The 17,680-nt window shown below is 40.8% G+C and overlaps 1 protein-coding gene across 1 annotated transcript in view; it reads right to left on the minus strand.

Annotated features, from left to right (window-relative positions):
- The window catches only part of SLC35F1 (solute carrier family 35 member F1), a 237,409-nt gene that overhangs the window by 126,245 nt on the left and 93,484 nt on the right, over positions 1–17,680 (minus strand). The window lies entirely within an intron of this gene.

Here is a 17,680-nt window from a genome sequence, read left to right on the forward strand (position 1 = left end):
AGATGAATTCCCAGAAGTGTTAGAGACAGCACAGAAAATGCAGCAGGGTGCAGTAGCACATCTATTTTTTAAGTTCTTAAAATACGCATAGAGCAAAACACTACACAGCAATTCATTGTACATTCATATGCATACACTTAAAAATGAAAAAGAAATGTGGAAAACAGTGGATAATGTTAAATGCAAAAAGGAGGGAAATACTTTCTATGGAATCTTTGCTATCATTGATGGTTAGCTTAACCTCACCATTTATCTTGATACAAATGGTTTGTATATTAAATCAAGCATATGCTTCCAAACCATGTTATATTTAAATATGAGAGCCAGATTCAGTCAGGCTACTGACAGCATTGCATAGCGCTTGGCATTATGACTTCTATTTGGAAACATTTATTCTATCATGATTGCTCAAAGAGAATGGGAATGCATTATCTGACATAAAGAAAGATATCTACATTTGATCCTCAATAAATCTGAGGAATAGGGTTTCTCTTCATGCTTCATTGCCTTTATCTAGGAGGTTGGTTTTCCTACACACAGTTTTATTTGTTCAGCACTTTAGGATGAAAGAAACATGTTAAACCATCCCTAGAGAAAGATGCACGCAGTCCCTGAAAGGCTTCTCCTGTCATATGTTCTGCCCTGGAGGAGGCGTGAAGTATGTAGGATGAGGATTTGCTCTAGAATCTTACCGCATACAGAAGCTCTCCTTTGATAATTTGCCAGTATCAGACAGCATGCTTTGAAATAGTCTGCAAAACCACCCGTACTTGATGAGTGATCACAAGAGTTTATTAATAAACTTGACTGTCAATGCTCCCATCTTCCTACAACCATTCCATACATGTTGCACAGGGACACTGTTTTGAGAAGTCCACATAAAGAAATTTTGTCAGCTATACCACCACTAGTTTCCTACTTGTTCCTACCTTTTTACTCCTCAGCTTACCTGCTTTCTCCACTATCAGCTACTGTCAGCTTGGCTGCTTGAAAATTCTGTACTCAAAGCCTTGGAGACATGAACAAATACTTGCATGTGCTATCAATAAAATTAAGTTCTGCTTTGTTGACTATTATTTATCAAGTTTTCTCCCTTACACTAATATAATCTCTCTGCTAATATTGTTGTGGGGTTACTTCCCAATCTTTTACAATCTCCAGATTTGTTTGGTCATGTTTCTCTGCTTGATATCGAATACAATATATATGTGTGTTTATGCATTTCTATATGTACACTACATGTAAATCCAATTTATTTTCCCCTGTTTTGCAGTCCAAATCTCATTATTAAAAAGACCAACATGAATGTCCTTTCACACTGGGACCAGAAAAGGAAAAAACAAACTACTAAATATAGAAAAAAAAGTAACTCTTAGTAGAAACATGCCAATAGCCCAAACTATGGTTTGAAAATTTCACCTTAAAAGAACTATTTCTAGAAAAAATGTTACTAATTTCATACTCTGGCAAAAATGATTGTGATATGTGTTATGTGCAGTTCACACACTGAAAATATATTCTTTTCTAGGGCACCCTCAGAGCAGTGCAGGGGTGGATTTCAATGGACAGCAAGGGTGTACTTTTGTTGGCAGATAGCACAGCTCCTACACAGCTGGCTTTTTTTTTCCCACAATTTATAAACTGTAACACTGTAGGGCCAGGTTGTTAGGCTTCACATGCAAGTGATCCACTCCATTACAGGAGTACCATTATTGCAGGTACATTATTTCAACTTCAACCAACTTGAATATTGTACTTTCTTACTTTTGTTGACATAGTAATCAGCCTTGGGAGACACCATTTATACCCTAAGCACAGAATAGAGGAACATAATGATACTTCTGTCATGTGCTTCAAATGTGCGTGTGCTCTGAAGGACTCACATGTGAATCTGGACTTCAGCAAGTGTACACTTGCTGCATAGACTATTTGAAAGAAACACTCCATGTCAAATTCCCCATTTGCTAAGAAGGACAGTCTTTGTGTCTCTGGTGCCATCCATTCCCTTTAAACGTAAAGTTAGAAGAAAATCAGTTTTTTTTTCTTCTGTAACAAGGGAGCACAACTTCCCTGGTGACCTGTCCTATTAACAAGCATTGAAACTCTGCGTTAAGCTGTAAAGGCTCTGCCGTCACAGTGGGGCAGACGTTGCTCATTAGATCTACCCTGGGCACTAGCAAAGTAGAAGTAATTGTCTCAGTAGGCAGTCAGGGCAGCTGAGGGTCTTGGGAGAAATCCTTTGGGTCGGATACTTTAAGATGACAATGTATGCAGTAAGGATGCTGTAGGACCTCCAGATCAGGCCTAAGGAGTGATATTTGTACGTCTAAGAAGCAGGATTAGCCAAAAGTGAATGCTCTTATTCAAACTACTTTATGTCCTAGTCCACATCCCACCCTGTTTATGTGAAGTTCAACATCACGTCCCACCTCCTTGTTCATCTTCAAAGCTTTCTAGGCAACCTGAGTTCTGCACTTAGGTAATCCCTATTTACTAGTTGCACCTTCAAGTCGAAATGTCAAAGGTCAGAGCACACATGTACGATGTGAAAGACTAGAGTACAATCCTCATCAGCATTCCTGCACTTCCTTTCCTGGACATGGGCTTCTACTATGCCATAGTAGAGGCTGCGGCATAATACAGCAATTAAAGGCACACATAGGGAAAACTTGAAGAGAGAGTTTACAGTGATAGGAGACTAGGGTATTCACTTAGGTACATTAAAATTTCAGTCATACATGGGGTTATATAGGTTATAAACCATATTTGATATTCCTTTTAATGTGATCATTATAACCCTTCCTCTCTGCAGGTAGCACTGCATGTACTGCACTGCTCTTACCAAAAACAAATATTTTTTTCTCCTTTCTAAATACGTATCTCAACCTGACGCATTCCAGGAAACTGAACCGCTTTTTTACTACCCAGCCTTCAAAATAATGTATTTTCTATGAGCTTAGACATGAAGACTTAAGCGATAACATGGAACAATAATGTAACAGAAGAACCAAGTATCGAGATCTTAAATTCTGTCTTGTATACTTGGTATATTACACAATAAATCCTATTTGTACATCCAGACCACTATACTTAACTATGAAAAAAAAAAATCTGCAGTTTGAAATATACTCGATAGGGAAGAAGATTTAACTTTAAAAATCTAGCATTCTGACAACTGTGCATAGTAGCCTCATTTAACTCACTTTTAAATTGTCATTTTACAGTCTCTGCCCTTTAGTTATCTGTGAGTGACCAGCTAGCTTTAGAAGAAGCTGAGCACCAACCTTATGCTTTTCTCTAGTCCTTTATCTATCTAAATTAAGAATTAAGTCTATGTCTGTTCTACTGCTTCTTTTGGCTGAGTCACAGCTGATATAATCAAGCAATAAGACATATCAGAAGTATACTCACGGGTATCAGTATCATACCATAAATGGCAGGATCAGATATTAAACTTTAACTATCCAAAAAGTGCTGCAATTGTCCAGAGATATTGTCTGAATTTCCTGTGCTATTATTAAGAAAATGAAACTACTAGACATAGAAAAAAGAAAGAAGACTGGAAGGTTTGCATGGTATACCTTCGCAATGGGTTAGAGATGCCTGGGTCAACACCTTCATAAGAGGCAACAGGTGGCCTGCTTTTCAGTTGTGCTCAGCTTAACATTTGAGAAATTGCTGCAGAAATCTTCTGCTTGCACCTTCCCAGAGAAGCTCCCTAGAAAGTCGCAAATTGGGTGATGAGACTGAAGGCATCACAGCGGTCAATAATCAAGTTTTAAACTCCAACCATTTCAGCTAAAGTATTAACAATGGGAAGTAAACAATATTAATGATGTGAAGCTTCACAAGACACACTGCTTCAGTTAATCTTTCCTTGGAGTTTCACCCCTGTCTTCCCACATTGTCTGTAACAGTGGGGTTGTTGCAGTTTCAGCACTAGACAATACTATGGGTGCTATGGGCACAGCATCACAGCTCGCAGCCAACAACCCAGTTTCTTCATCCCTGAATTATTTTCAACTGTGTAAAGAAGGGTAGCTAGGCTTGGATCTACTTTGGGCAATGACAAAATAAAGATGGTGGGAGGCATGTGGGTGCCGAACAGGAGTTACACACACACCTGCATACTGCCAAGCATGTTTTTCAGTGGGCTATTGCTACATGGAAGTGCTGCAGGGGTCTGGCTGCAGCCCTGGGGCACCTGGGATAGCCCATTCAGAGGGCAGGTAGGCAGCCTGTGGTGGGTCTACAGGCAATAACACAACTTTAGGTAAAAGGAATCAGGAGAGAAACATTCATTTTTGCCAACTCATGCTGACAGGAAACCCAGAGTGGTTTTGCTTAAGAAAGCGAAGAGGTGGGCAGGCAGGAAAGGCCTGGAGTGTTATGTCCTGACCTCTGTTACTTGTGGGGAGCAGATATCGGTCTCGGTCCATAAGCTGCACTCATTTTCAGAGTGCAGTCATTAAGTAACCCTAAAGAACACCACTACACAGGTAACCACAACGAACAGGCACTTGTCACTGGCCCTTTATTTTCTAACTGAAAAAACCACCAACAATAGGAAAGCAAAGCCACTATGTCTTCTCAGACCAAAATTGTATCACGTTTGTTCTCATACAAAACCTTGGCTCCTCTCCACCACTTCAGTTTCTCCTGAAAGCAGCTATTTTTCAGAAATTCTTCCCTACTTCCAGTTTTACATTACAAGAGGTTTCATCACTTTTTAAACACAGCTACTGTTAAATTTCTAAAGCCCAAACCCTCTGGGGCCCTAAGATTCATGGCCAGTACACATTGCCACTATTCAGAAAGGGCTTCAAAAAAACAGCCCTCTATTTATTTCTCTGGTTATGCTATACAGGCGTGCAGTGAAAAGGGACCCACTTTCTTCCCCCTCCTGGTGGGCAGCTACTGTATCTACAAGCAGCTCTGGCAGTTGCAGCTTGACAGCCTCATCTACTCACTGCATCCCCCAAAGAAAAATCTTGCAATAGCATAGAAGATGGCACTTGTCAACACCAAGATAAAATATCATGACGAGGAGCCAGATTGTACTCGGGCATTCAGACTAGCCAGGAAAACAAAACAAAACAGCCCCAGAACACCCAAGAGACATTCCTTTTCAAGATCTCACAGTCAAAGCAAGCTACAGCAGTCAACACTGCAGAAATGTCTGATGAGCTGGTGTGCAGGCAGGCATGGGGGAGGGCCCTGATTTCTAATGAAATGAAGTAAATAAACAAAAAATACCACTTGATATTATTATAGGAATAATTTTCATACTATGGCAAAAAAATTATACATTCATTAGAATTCAGGAAGCAAAACTCTTTTTCAAATACAGTAAGAGTTGGCCAAACATACCTGAATGAAAGCCACTAAACTGGTCATCTGCAGCATGTGGACTAAAAACAGTTTAATCAAATAGCTACAGATTGAAGGAAACCCCAAGCAGCTCTAAACAAACTAAGGCTTGTTTCAAGCGAATCCTGAGAAAAAAACATTTTCATTGTTTCCATATTACATGAGTTAGCAATATATGCAGGCCCAAATACATGGAATGCATTATTACTTTTTATTTGGTAATTTTATCTTCTCCCAGGGCATAAAGTAAGGGAAAAGAAAAGGAGGAAGAAGGATGAAAGGCATCCAAGCATCCAACATCCTCAACAGCATTTACAGGAAAGAAAAAGAAAGGGAAAATTGGAGGAAAAGAATCAAGAAAAGCCTTATAAATGTATTGTGGTGCCCTTCCACTACTTGAGCTTGTGGCAACAGCACAGCCCCACTGACGGACAATAGCCCTACTTATAAGCTACTAAGCTATGGACCCTGAATCAATTGATTGCACTATACCAGTGCCCAACAGAAGACAGGGTATCATGTACAGCATAGAAAAACCAGTAGTCACCAACTGACAGAAAACAGCAGGAATACAATGTCTAACAAGAGGACAAAGAAGTAAAGATGAACTAGGAAGGAAACACCCTGGGCTTCTGAAAGAGTATTAATCCTAACTGACTGGACACATTGGTCCCGAGAATCACAGCAGACTGCTAACAGACACACTAAAAGCCATGATATTTGTAGCTGCATTGCCCTTGTCAGGTGCCATCAGTCAAGTAGACAACAACAAAGAAACCACAGGCAACAGCACAGCTATTGGGTGGTTATGATGGGCACTGGCACATTTCTAATAGAATGCCTCTTATGCCACTGCATGTTAGGATTCTGTGGTTTTCTCACTGAGATACAGCGGCTGAACCTTGCTTTCGACAGCATATGGTGAACAATATGCATTGCTGGTATAATGAACAGTAGAACTGCATCAACTATGCTTCTGCCCTGCCCTACCATCCTACCCAAACAATGAGTCAAGCTGCTGTGCTGTTTTGCTCTCACAGCAACATTCCATGGGTCAGCAAAATTCATGATGGTGATGCCTCTTATTCTTAACTCTGTCCACACAACAGCTGCAGCAAATTTGTGACTAGGGTCTATTTTGTTTCTAGTGCCTTTATGTTACTCTGATGGCAACCAGGAACCATCTCAGGTCCCACCTTGTTGGAGCTCTCCTTAGGAACAGATGAGCCCTCTGCCCAGTGCTACTCTGCTAGCTCTTGATCTCTACCTTTGCCCCATGAGTGTGAATACAGTCTGTTCAAAAACACTGGCTCTCCTCCCCTTTATATTGTCTCCACATGGCTGTAACTTCCTCCAAGTTTTCACAAACAAAAGTCAGGGGATAATCTTATCAGTTACGGACCAAATTATGCAGAACATAAATGGCATTACTTACCCAACAACACTGAAGAAGCATCAGATTATGCTAACAGAGAATTTGGTTCTCTGTATGAAATTATAACTGTAATCAAGCATCTGCCCAGATTTTAGTAGGCTTTGATTTGGACTTGCATTGTATAAATGGACAACACTGTAATCTGCAATCCTCTTACAGTTCAAATCATAATTTCCAGGCACAGAAATTAATTTCAAAGGAATCAGAGAAATGGTCTTTCTAAACACTTCTCTCACTATTTCTTTTTTTCAGGGGCTATTCAAACAGCCATTTCTTCTACCCTAATACCCACACTGCCTTTACAAAAGGAAGAGGTCTATGACGCAGGAAAGGGGCTCTTCATCAGAGACTCTAGCTATAGGATGAGGGATAATGGGTTTAACCTTAAACAGTGGAAGTCCAGGTTAGATATAAGGAAGAAGTTCTTTACTGTGGGATGGTGAGGCACTAGGACAGGTTGCCCAAAGAAGTGGTAAATGCTCAATCCCTGGCAATGTTCAAGGCCAGGCTGGACATGGTTCTCTGTGAGGCATCCCTGCCTGTGGCAGGGCAGTAGGAACTAGATGATCTTAAGGTCTTTTCCAACCCAAACCGTTCTATAAGTCTATGAAAAGGGTTCAAAATAGCCAAGTATGAAGCCACTATAAAGCAAACCTAGAGATCATTAGGCAATGCAGATTCATTAGCACAATATATTTGCATTTTACTATCCAAAAGGGGGTCTTCTCACACCCCCTCAGACTCCCTGCCACACAGCCTCTCCTGTTCCACAGCTCAGTGAGCACCTCCCTTTCTGCTCTGTCTGGGCTTTACCCTGATGGCGCAGTGCACACTGTACCCCATCTTATATCTGCCCTTCTCAGATTTGCTAATGGCTGAGATGGACAGAATAAAAAATAACTACAAGTGGACCACTTCCTTGTTGAAATGATGAATGGGTTATTCTTTAACTAAAGAACAGTGCTTTGTTTAATTTGATTTTTTTTTTTTTAAACGATGAAAACTTACTTAATCTTACTTGGTTATAAAGAACTTTCCTTTGGTAGATGCAACAACAGGAAAGGAGGTGTAGAATATGTGAAGTAACTGGTGCTTACACTCAGAGGCAGTGGGAAGTTTCACACATAATGAATTTAGCATCCAGCACCACTTAATTTTCTTATTCTAGTTAACTGCAGACAAAAGCAATGTACAGGCAGCAGCAGATGCTCCAAGGACAGGCTTCAAATAGTAATGGTAACTGTGAACTGGAGTTGTGCAGGCTCTGAAAACAATTTGTCCAAGAGCTATTGCTAACTGCTCTGCAAGGTCCTCTTGCAGAGCTGTCGCTATTTTCTGCCTGAGAAATTAAAAGATTTTACCTGTGATCTCAAGCAGAGCTTTAAAAAAAAACCAAACAAGCTTCAATTCACAACCATAGTGTCATTTAAATGTTTTTTCTACTACACACTCATTTCAACTGTGCAGCTAGTATCACTAAATATATTTCCATTTCATAAGTAATTTCTTACAGCATTGCTATTGCAAAACCCAATCTGATGATAGCCAAAGGGATTACAAAGACCTCACAAGAAACCCATTATTTACCATAAACCCCATTTTTTTAATAACCATTTAATACAAGGACAAAGAAACAGAATAATCTGGGTCTGATCCCTGCTTCCAGAAGCAAAGCCTGCCTTCAAGTACATCTCACCCAGCATGGATGAAGAGACACTTCCCCCAAAAAAACACATCCCCCTTTTATTAAATTTTCCATGGATCATCCAGATCAGATGAATGAGATGTGCACAGCCAAGAGAAACAGATGTGGGTAATCTTCTTTAGAGCATTCTCTGTCTTGAAACAATAGAGTCTTAACTAAATATTGCAGCCCAAGGAAATAACTGTTTTAAAGCAATATTCAGCTTAGGCTCCACTCCTTTACTCCTGTCAGAAAGGAAGAAAGGCCATGTATATTAGGGTGGTCGAGAAATGGGTTTGTAGAACAGTGTGAAAGGACCAGAGGTGTTCAATAGCTTGGTAGATAAAGCTGTGTTTTGAAAGCTAAGAGAGTAATGGAGAGTAAAGAAGTCTGAATACTTCATCAGCTATTTCCTGCCCACCAAAAAAGAACAGAAGGGAGATACCATCTCTGGCAGTTTACACAAGACTAGAGTCTGGCATTGCACTGGATTTTGAGTACAGTCAGGTCAGACGCTGTGACGTGCCTGTTTGGCACTCAGTGCATTTCAGTTCAAGGAGGGACAGAGATAAGCATGTGCAACTGCTGTGGCTGAGATTCTGCATGCCCAGACACCCCCTGTCAGTCAAAGTACCTACAACTTCTTTATCCCATCAGCAGCTCCGGCCACCAGGAACACTGATCACCACCCTTCTCCTCTATAAATGCCTGAACTAGATGATCCGAGATGACCTTTTTTTTTTTTTCTTTAATCACATCAAAACCCTCCATTTGGATGACTGAGTGCTCACAGACAAAAGCACAACAGCGGCTGCTGGTGCTCCTAACTAGCCTAAAACTTGTGGTCCCCTGCTCCACTCTGGAGAACAGAGAAGAAAGGAAGAAGCAGGGTCCTAGCCCCAGAGCTTCCCCAAAAGGCAGCTTGTGGTCCTTCTGTGACACCCAGCTCAGCAGGAGGGTCACTGGACGTCTGTAATTCTTCCTGCTGTGCACTAGATGCCACTGCACAGACTGTTTTTAGCAGCCAAACAGCCATTGCCTTTTCTCAGGCAGCCACACTCCACCTGTTAGAAGTTCCTCATTACCACTGGCTTGGAAGTTCAACACGCTTAACCTAGCAAAGCTCCCATCAGTTAGGGCAGGACTATCATTATTTTATAGCACGGAAATTGGGGAAAAGAGACTAAAGTGCGATTTTGCTGTAGGTTGGGTATGGCAAAGCTGACAGAGCATGGACTTCAGCAGCAGTCACCTGCATTCACCACCAGACTGAATCCCATTGAGCAGGCTTCCTGGCTCTCTCCCCTGCCATTGCTGAAGCCAGATACAGGTAAAGAGATTAACATGGAGGTAAAGGAGAGAGGATGGGTAAAAATAGTCACAGTATTGTCAACAACAGCGGTGTGACCACCTAATCACAAATCAATTCAACCCTGCATAGAGGTTCCATGGCCAGCCTCAGTTTCTCAACCTCCTATTGCCTGCTTAAGCTCCTAGTCGTCTCCTCAGGAACCACCTTCACAGGTCCCACAGCCAGGCACCCCCTCCTCTTCCCTCTGGGCACATCTCCACTTTCCTTCAACAGCAAAACTTTCTGGTGATAAGCAAGGAGAGGCAGCTGAAGAGATTTCCTAGGAAGGCTAGAGAATCTTCATCATTCAAGGTTTTTAAGATTAAAGGCAACAGAAAGCATCCCCAAACAGTGACACTCCCCCCATTTCAAAGCAGCTGTATGGGATAAGGAGGAGCTGCTATTTCTGCTAGTGACTCCAAAAGGCAGATGAGGCATTGGGAACCTCTGCAGTACATGATCTCTTCCCACCCTGTTTTCCTTTTATTCTGGGGACAGATACACAGAACATGGAGGAACATCAGTTTCTTGTCCTCAAAACCAATTTCCTGAAGGACATTTAACGTGACCCAGACATGGCAGCTTCTCACAGATGTCATACAGCAATCCCAGACACCTTCCAGCACACCCTCCACTCTGATCCAGTCTGCTGGACTCTTTTGCACAAACCTGTTCCAGAAAGATACGCTAAACCACGCGCATCTCCATATCTTATGCTTGTCAGTCATTGGTGGAGCATGTTCACTACTAGCTGAAGGTTATGCAACATCTTATTAATAATCTTCACTGTAGCTCACTGGAAACAGTCGCATACAGCTGAGAGTTACAGTGCCACTGGTACTTGGAGGCCTGGTCCCATTCCTCCACCTGCTGCAGTGTGTGAGCCCTGGCTGAAGGGGGCACTTTTAGACACCCTAAGCCCTGCCTTCTACATTTCACCTCCCCACACAATCTAAGTTCCTAGTTTGTGGACAGGTCAGAAAACATGGCTAGGCCAAAAAATACCGCAGCATCCCAGCATCAGCCCTGAACATTTGCACACTTGCATGAGTTTTTTATGTTCACTCTGCCAAGTGAGCTGATTCGCAAATTCTGTTCCTACAGCAGATTTTACTGGCTTCCAAAAGCCAAGCAAATAAAATTAAGGACTCTCTGACAGAAGCACACTAAGCCGCATGAAACAGAAAACAGCCTCAGAGTCTAAATTGAGGTCTTCCTTGAGGTCTGAATCAATTAACCACAAGGGCTGTCAGAGCTGAAGCTGTTACAAAAGATTCAACTACGATAAATAGTCGTGTCGGCGGTTTCCTTCGCAAACAATGAGTTTTTAAAAGGTACTTTCGTGGCAATGGTAATCTGCAGTTCTGTTTTGGTTTTTTGCGTTTTATTTCCACTTGCCAGCTGAAGAGTCTTGATTACTGTTGTTGTTGTGTGAATTTTAAAGTATACCCTCACTTGGGCAGCCACTGGGTAGGTCTCTATAGTGGAAAGAAGGACAGTCCCAGAGGCTGAGGGATCAGCATCATGCATACAGCCACGTTAGTCCAGACGTGAGCAGCCACACAACCCAGCTCTGTGCTGCCGGTGGGGAAACGAGCCTTGTTGGTTATCACACCCAGTGTGGCTGCCACTCCCCATGTTGCCCACAGCGCTTCCTCAACCCAGTGTAATTGGTTACTCCCCCTGCCACTGCATTTCTCCCCCAGAGCCTGCACACAGCTTCCACCAGTGGGGACCCCCTGAGCTTCCCCCTTCCCTCCTGAGCCCACTGGAGCCAGCAGTCACATGCTGGAGCAAAGAAGTTGGCTGTGATGAGGCACATATTTGGCCACCTCACCAACAAGGACAGCCTGCGATGAGAGGCATGGCAGGAGCAGCTGGAGACAGTACTAGGTCACTGCTTCCAGCCCACACCAGCCTGGAGCTATGCAACAACTTCCATTAGTGGTATATACATGAAGCCTCCATGCTGTCACAACAGGGTTTACATTTGCACTCTGCACTGTGTAATTGGTATTTTTTTTCCTGACGATTAGTAAAGCTTTTACATGGGGGTTATTTGTTTATTTTGTAGATTAGCATATTTTGCATAGCTGGTGTCAAGTATTCCTGTTGCAAGTTTATCAGCTATGACTTGCTGCCAGCTAAATAATTCCGTAAATGAGGTTTATACAAACTCTCCCATGTAAGTAAAACTACATACAGAAGTGTCACTCCATGAAAGCTATCACTTGTTTGGTAGGTGAACTGTGTGTGCACACCCATCTGACATTCAGGCCATAAACAAGGGATTAGTTAAAAATACAAAGCAGCCTGCAGGAATGCATGTAGTGGGCTTTTTTTAATGCATAGAAAAAAGGCAGCAAAGGAAACTATGAATGCTAGTAGGAAAATATTCTTAAATAAAACAAAGTGAGAGAAACAATAGCTACTAGAACAACATGGCTTTTCTTATTCTACAGTATTTCTAACACCAAGCATCCAAATTATGAGTTATACCCAAAATCAGGGTGACAAGTTTGGTGGGTCATTGCTTTGAGCCTTCATGTAAAATCTTTAATTCAAACTTCACAAAAAGAGATGAATCCAGACCTCAGAACCTCCAGACTGTGGACCTGCCACAAAATGAGTGGCATCAGTCTGACAATATAATGGCATTTCCTCTTTCACTTTGCTCTGTGAGAGCTCAGCAATTACTTTGCTTCTTTGCCACACCAAATAACTGGCACAATCAATTAGAGACCAGCTCAATTACAAAGAATGAGTGAAACATAATTTCAGGTACAGTGGTCCTTTTGTCCTCTATTAATTTGGGGGAGGGGGTGGGGGGTGGGGTGTCTACAATTTCTTCAGCCTTGTTAAAACAAAACAAAAAACCTACACAAATTAAAGGAAGAAATGGCTGAATATATCAAGGAAAAAAAATAAAAGTAGCAATACATATGGAGTGTAACTCACCCCCTACAAAAAGATTACCGTAAATATATCTCTCAAATTATGGCAAGTTATAAACTGCAGAACATTTTCTACTTATGTGTAGGGGTATGGAGTGATTGCTTTCCTGTCTGGTATTAAAACTTTTAATTTTCATTCTGTCAGACAAGTTGAAAAGCTATCTGTTACAGCAAGTATCTAAAATAAATAAATGTATTACATTGACTCAAGAGATGAGACAAGCAGTAGCATACTCACTCATCTGATTTAGGATGCTCAAAAAAATATGTAATTAACATCTGCCAATAATTTTGACAAATCCTGGCAGAGGCTGGAGAGAGATGTAAGAGATTTGGTATATTGTCTGTCATGGCAAATATCCCACTAATAAACGCTGTCCACTTTTCTCTCTCTTTTTTTTTTTAAAGAAAATTAGTTTTCTTTATAAACCAAACTTTACTCTTGGTTTTACTCTTGTTTCTACACCAAATGTTCAGGTATCCATACCATGTTTCGGTACAACTACTATTTCTTTAAATCACTGAGACTATTATTACAAATTATCAAGAATAAGAAAATATTCTTTGGTTAGTAATAGAACAAGGACTGTTGTGTATCAAGTCACCAATACATGGTGGCTCTATGGTATAACCGTAGATCCTCAAGGAAGTACCAGCAGTATCTACCAGCATTCATTGTTATTAAATTCAAGTGAATGACTACGGTTAAGTCCATGTTTAAGTCTTCTGCTGAGCAGGAAAGAGCTACCAAATGAGGATCCTTCAGAAAAACCAATTCACACAAAAGTTGTTGCTAAATTATAATTTTTTTGCTAATCAGATAAACAGTTTACAGATGCAGCAGAGATAAGTGCAACAGTTCACACTCAAGCTAATGCTTAGCACACTTAAGTAGTCTATGCATACCCAATATATCTGTTAAATAATTAAAGTATGTATATATTATAGAAAAAATACTGAAGGTGGAGAAGGGATGCTGTTTATGATCATGCAGTCCAGCCTATCTACTGCTTTTCCTTTTTTCAATGCTTGACTAACATAGTCAGTGAATAACTGCAGTTGGTCAACAAGAAGCATATTTATTCCCCAGAAAATGGTGAGATTTAGAAATTTTGAAAGCTCAGAATTTTCACACAGCAAATAACTGCAAAATAGTCAGTTCTGAATCCACAAGAGTGTTTCATTTGGATATTTTTTCAGTATTTATTTTATAAAAAATACTACAGTATAATGTATCCAAACATTACAGCTTACGTGAGCTCACTGAATCTCAAGGAATTATTTGAGTAGTTTATTTCTACAAATCTAATTACCATCATTACATTTCTACAAAATGTTTTAGTAAGCTAGAATAAGGATTTTTTGTTGGTGAACCCCTCTCCAAAGCGGTTTGCAGGCAGCTGCAGATCACACCAGGCTGGCTCACATGGCCCAGGAGCAACACAATCACAGTACATGCAAACCTGAAGCTTCCTGACCATAACAGTGTCTCCAGACAAATGCATACAAGCAAATGTTTTAAGAATTCTGTTAACAGCCTGCTTGAAAACAAGCACTACCAAACCAAACACGCTCTCATACTTCCAGAGCTCAAAACTGATTTAACCCAAAGTTTCCAGTGGCAGTGTATCAGTGCTGTTCTGACTATCCCAGACACAGAGTGCCTTTTGTAACGTAACCCACTCTTACAGAAGTCTGTGTTTCACTGCGTGGCAATGCTTTTAGTCAATATACCACAAATGCTGGTAACAGCAGATCAGCTCCATGCTGGTAACAGCAGATCAGCTCCATTTGAGAAAAAAAAAAATGCTGCAAAGACCAAGTGGTAGACTTTGTATAAACCTTTGGCTACAGACTTACATTTTAAGCATGGAAATGATTAGGAACATAGGCAAAACTGAAGACCTTCCCAACTTCTTAATCACCATTTCATACATAGAACAAGCATCAGCATATGCTGCACGCACTTCTGTGGTATTTCAAAGCTGGCTCAGTTTCTAACAGCTTAATTAGGACCAGAAAAGCCATTTTCCATCAGAAGGAAAACCAGCATAGACTTTGATAGCTCCCTCCAGTGGGTATCTGGTTTATTCTACTTCATAACGTTTTGTAGTCCAGCAAGGGCACAATACATAGGGATATGCACGTTTGGAATCATGGAATCATAGAATGGTTAGGGTAGGAAAGGATCTTAATACATCTAGCTACAATTCCCGTCATGGGCAGGGACACCTCACACTAGACCATGTTGCTCAAGGCTCTGTCCCCCTGGCCTTGAGCACTGCCAGGGATGGAGCATTTACCACTTCTTTGGGCAGCCTGTTCCAGTGCCTCACCACCCTCACAGTAAAGAACTTCCTGTTTGTATCTAAGCTCCTCACAATAAAGAATCATGTTCTAATGGTTGCATATAGATTCTGCAACATAAATAACAGCCCTGGTATGAGCAAGACTCAAAAGAGCGTGGTCCTCTAAGGTGAGACATGGTGGCCAGGTCATAGGTCAACATACCGTGTCTTCATAAAAACATTTTTGAGCGAGACCAGTTTTACAAGCTACAATGCAGTGCCTGCAGTTTCAACAAGACTTCCAAGTTACTGTAACAACAGCTTTGACAATTCTAGCACTCACTGCAATTTTATTCACTGATTGATCCATTTAGAGCCTAGGCTTACTTCTCCAAGGACTGTCTGTACTACAGTTTTCTTTTTGTTAATATCCTTATAGATATCTCTTACTTCTTTTTCTATCACTATTTAAGTGAAAATACCTTAAAAAGAAGCCTTCTAGGCTACTGACCTTGAAGAGACTTTTTGTATAACTATTTCACCTAAAAGAAAGGAAAGAGTGACAATGTAAAAAACAACCCTACCAAATAAAAAACCTGACATCTGATAACATCAATGAAATCCAACTTAGAGCTTTAAAATTCCCAGACATCATCTATCAGTGCTCCTCTGAACCCAGGTCAGTGCAGAAGCATATCTCTGCCTCTTCTAATTGCACGGGTCAAAACTGAACTAGAAATCCCTTTAAATGATCTACCAAGACTCATATAGAAGTATATTCACTCAGACAAAAAAAAAAAATAATTTATGCCATCAAACCCAATATACATTGTAGAACAAATTTCCACTTACGCCCTATGAAATGCAATGCAGCTATTTTATTCTGGGTAAGTATTGAAACATGGGGGCACAAAATCACAAAACGGAATATGGAAACCTTTAGAATTAGCTTTAAGTAATGTTAGGTTTGATGGCTTTGTAACAGTAGCAATGGAAAATTACTGAGGTGCATGATACATTGAGAAAAAAATAGAGTACAGCTAGAGAACATACTGAGAATTCTCACAGGATAAATCATTATAGTTGTGACATAGTTTAAGAAAAACAGCCTAGAAGAACGGGACACAGGGATAAGGAGTATCTGGGAACCGCAGGTGTCCAGGGTGGGCTACAGTTAAACTAACTGATAAGTAGGAAGATAGGAGGATTATTATGTCTCTGGTGCTAACGAACCAATTAAACTGGTATGAGCATCTACTGCGTGTGCTTCAAAGGCTGCCAGAAGTGTTGAAGATCATTGGAGGAAGTAAACGACCCTCAGAGACCAGCACCACAATTCTGTACACATGCGGGGAACTTTCTGGCAAATTATGTAATCCATACGTAGCCTCATGAATATGTATGTATGCCCAGAGGCTATAAAAGGACGGCTTGTGTGGCAATTGAGAGACACACATTAGGAGGAGCTATCCCCTCTGTCTCCCGGTGCCACAATAAAGAATACCTGCTTGCCAGCTTGAAAACTCTGTTGGCAACTTTGTTCCTGGAGTTTTCTCCGAATCAGTATGCCGCTGTGTAAAGAAGAAATGCATGTCCGTATACAGACCTCAGTTCACCACAATACTCAAGTACATACCTAGATTATAATAATATTTAGAAAATCCCCTAATTAGACTTTAAAAGCTTCATGCAACCAACCAAATATACAAATTAATATATATTATAAATGTACATACATCCACACAAACACACATACTCTATTAGCCAGAGTTTTCCTGTTGGTGTTATTCGCACACCTAATTATAGCATCAGTCAGTTTAACATTTTCATTACTCTTTCTAATACATACTGGGATGCAGTCATCTCACTCATACAGCTCCTACTGGAAAAATGTGGTTTATGGGACCACTGTCTCCAGTGTACAGTTTAATAACATTAAAAAAATACCAGCATAAAATTAATGACTAAATTTTTCATGAAGGGAGCATTACATTTCCACTTAATGGGGGTTCAAGCAATTATTTCTCTATTATTATTATGTTGCTGAAACTAACTTTCAGTAGCCCATTCTATGATCCAACAGAGAATCCAAATTACTATTGGTGCTAATGATAAATATCCTGAGAGAGTAAATGTTGAGCCAGTTCTAAACTGACTGTATTTCAGCCAGTGTAATGAAACCTCTTCTGGTGGTGTTTGATTAAATAAGACTTCAGTTACTTTTCTGTATCAAAAGGAGTATTTTCAGGCTCTGTAATTTCAACTCACTACAAAGTGAACACTTTCAAACTGGTGCTGGGCTTCAACATCAACACCTGGCATCAAAAAACCTCCCTCATCCCATTTAATTCCATACAGTGCAAAAACAGCTGACTGAAAAGCCTGAGGAAACAAGTGTTGTATCTCCCAAGAGGAGGCCCAGCTTGGAGAGCATGTGCAAAATGCTCTGGGGTGCTTCCACTGTGGAAGAGTACAGATACTCCCTTTTTACCTCCTCATTCTTTACCACAAAAGCAGGTTCCAACCTCCACAGCCACTTCAGTTCCAGTTGCTCCACACATCCCTGTCTTCTATTTACTGCTCATTCCTATATGCCTA

This window comes from Pezoporus wallicus, unplaced genomic scaffold, assembly GCF_028554395.1.
Source record: "Pezoporus wallicus isolate ANWC-B61680 ecotype Strahan unplaced genomic scaffold, APGP_CSIRO_Pwel_v1 contig_8806, whole genome shotgun sequence".
NCBI lineage: Eukaryota > Metazoa > Chordata > Aves > Psittaciformes > Psittacidae > Pezoporus > Pezoporus wallicus.